The sequence below is a fragment of the Coturnix japonica genome, unplaced genomic scaffold, assembly GCF_001577835.2.
Source record: "Coturnix japonica isolate 7356 unplaced genomic scaffold, Coturnix japonica 2.1 chrUnrandom606, whole genome shotgun sequence".
Taxonomy (NCBI): Eukaryota; Metazoa; Chordata; class Aves; order Galliformes; family Phasianidae; genus Coturnix; species Coturnix japonica.
Genome location: NW_015439979.1, coordinates 74,317 through 77,316, shown reverse-complemented (window position 1 = coordinate 77,316; position 3,000 = coordinate 74,317). Strand labels below are relative to the sequence as shown.

General features: G+C 57.1%; 1 protein-coding gene across 1 annotated transcript in view; it reads left to right on the top strand.

The window, feature by feature from the left end:
- Positions 1 to 2,737: 2,737 nt before the first annotated feature.
- Positions 2,738 to 3,000, top strand: part of FUZ (fuzzy planar cell polarity protein) — a 28,660-nt gene continuing 28,397 nt past the window's right edge. The window contains exon 1 of the mRNA XM_015850959.2: positions 2,738 to 2,811. The gene's annotated coding sequence lies outside the window, so the exon portion shown is untranslated. The remainder of the gene's footprint in view (positions 2,812 to 3,000) is intronic.

Genomic DNA, 3,000 nt, shown 5'->3' with positions numbered 1-3,000 from the left:
GGGTCTCTATGGGTCTCTATGTATCCCTATTGGTTCCCTATGGGGTCTCTATGGGTCTCTATGGGTCCCTATGGGTCCCTATGGGTCTCCATGGGGTCCCTATGTATCCCTATGGGTCCCTATGTATCCCTATGTGTCTCACTCAATGGCGGGCAGCAGATACTGTTTCCGCAGCGCCTCGAAGTGCGGCCCGAGGTTCGCGCTCCCTTCGATGACGAACACGACGTCGGCCACCATGGCGGAAGGACCGGAAACCACCATGGATCCGCTTCCGGGTCGGCCTAAGAACCGGAAGCGGAAGTAGAAACCGGGATTAAAGGGGGGGGGAGGGAGAAGGGAGCTGTACGTTACCGCGCTGCTCCGCCGCGATCCCAGCTCCACTTCCGGTCTGACGTAGCTTCACTTCCGGTCTAGAAGTGACGTCACTTCCGCTAGTTCACTTCCGGCTTTAGGAACCTTCACTTCCGGCTTTAGGAGCCTCCACTTCCGGCTTTAGGAGCCTTCACTTCCGGCTTTAAGCGCCTTCACTTCCGGCTTTAGGAGCCTTCACTTCCGGCTTTAAGCGCCTTCACTTCCGGCTTGAAGAGCAGCCTTCACTTCCGGCTTTAAGCCTCTTCACTTCCGCTCTGAAGTGACGTCACTTCCGGCTTAAGGAACCTTCCATTCCGCTCTGTGGTGACGTCACTTCCGGCTAGAAGCGAGTTCACTTCCGGCTTGAAGCGGTTTGGACAAACCCGGAAGTGGTGATAGAAAGGGACGTTTGGGATTGGCTAACAGACCGGAAGTAGGATGGCGGGTGGTAGCTCCGCCCCTTCCGGTGTCTTGTTGCCCATAGCAACGGGTACTTCCGGTCCGGGACGGAGCTGGGGCTGTGAGTGGGGAGAGCGGAGCGCGGGAATGGAGGGAGGGGGCGGGGCTTAGGGTGGCCAATGGGAACGGGGTATATGGGGAGGGGGCGGGGCTTAAGGGGGAAGGGCGGCGCTGATTGGTTGAGGGGTTTTGATTGATGTCAATGGGCGGGGTTTAAGACAATGGGGGGCGTGGCTAAGGTATGACGACGGGTCCAATGGGGGCGTGGCCTGTAGTAAGGGGGCGTGGCTTAAGGGGGAAGGGGGGCCCTGATTGGATGAGGGGGTTTGGTTGATGTATAGGGGCGGGGCTTAAGGCAATGGGGGCGTGGCCTGTGGCAAGGGGGCGTGGCTTAAGGGAGGAAGGGCGGCTGTGATTGGATGATGGGCTTTGATTGATGTATAGGGGCGGGGTTTAAGACAATGGGGGCGTGGCTAATGAATGTGGGCGTGGCTTGTATGAAAGGGGGCGTGGCCTATGTGGGGCGGGGTTTAATGGGTAGCGCTGCGCTGATTGGATGAAAGGCTTTGATTGACGTAAAGGGGCGGGGTTTAAGACAATGGGGGCGTGGATAATGGATGGAGCGGGGCCTATTGGGAAGGGGCGGGGCTTAAGCTTGAAGGTCGGCGCTGATTGGTTGAGGGGCTTTGATTGATGTAAAGGGGCGGGGGTTAAGACAATGGGGGCGTGGCTTAGAATGGGGGCGGGTCCTATGGGGAGGGGGCGGGGCTTAAGGGGGAAGGGAGGCGCTGATTGGATGAGGGGCTTTGATTGACATAAATGGGGCAGCTATGGGGTCTCTATGGGTCTCTATGNTGGGGTCTATGGGTCCCTATGGGGCAGCTATGGGTTCTCTATGGGTCTCTATGGGGTCTCTATGTATCTCTATGGGGTCCCTATAGGTCTCTATCGGTCTCTATGGGGTCTATGGGGTCTCTGTGGGGTCTATGGGGTTCCTATGGAGCTCTATGGGTCTCTATGGGTCCCTATGGGTCTCCATGGGTCTCTATGGGTCTCTATGGGTCCCTATGGGTCTTTATGGGTCCCTATGGGTCTCTATGGGTCCCTATGGGGTCTCTATAGGGTCTCTATGTGGTCTCTATGGGGCTCTATGGCATGCTATGGGGTTTCTATGGAGCTCTATGGGGTCTCTATGGGTCCCTATGGGGCAGCTATGGGGTCTCTATGGGTCTCTATGGGGTCTCTATGGGTCTTTATGGGTCCCTATGGGTCTCTATGGGTCCCTATGGGTCTCCATGGGTCTCTATGTGGTCTCTATGGGGTCTATGGGGTCTCTGTGGGGTCTCTATGGGTCCCTATGGGGCAGCTATGGGGTCTCTATGGGGTCCCTATGGGTCCCTATGGGTCTCTATGGGTCCCTATGGGGCAGCTATGGGGTCTCTATGGGGTCTCTATGGGTCTCTATGGGTCCCTATGGGGTTTCTATGGGTCTCTATGGGTCCCTATGGGGTCTCTATAGGGTCTCTATGGGTCTCTATGGGTCCCTATGGGGTTTCTATGGGTCTCTATGGGTCCCTATGGGGTCTCTATGGGGTCTCTATGTGGTCTCTATGGGGCTCTATGGCATGCTATGGGGTTTCTATGGAGCTCTATGAGGTCTCTATGGGTCCCTATGGGGTCTCTATGGGTCTCTATGGGTCTCTATGGGTCCCTATGGGTCCCTATGGGGTCTCTATGGGTCTCTATGGGTCTCTATGGGTCCCTATGGGTCCCTATGGGTCTCTATGGGTCTTTATGGGTCTCTATGGGTCCCTATGGGGTTTCTATGGGTCTCTATGGGTCCCTATGGGGTCTCTATGGGTCTCCATGGGTCTCTATGGGGCTTGCAGGAAAGGGGGCGTGGCCATGGAAGTGGGCGGGGCTTTGACGTTGGTGGGCGTGGCTTCATCTTCTGGGCTGCCTCTATTCTGTCGATCCAGGGGAACCCAGCCCCGATTGCAGGTAAGCCCTGCCCCATAAGTGACCCACCAGCCCCATAAGTGCCCTTCCAGCCCCATAAGTGCCCTTCCAGCCCCATAAGTGACCCCACCAGCCCCATAAGTGCCTTCCCCAGCCCCATAAGTGCCCTTCCAGCCCCATAAGTGACCCCTTCAGCCCCATAAGTGACCCCCCCAGCCCCATAAGTGCCCT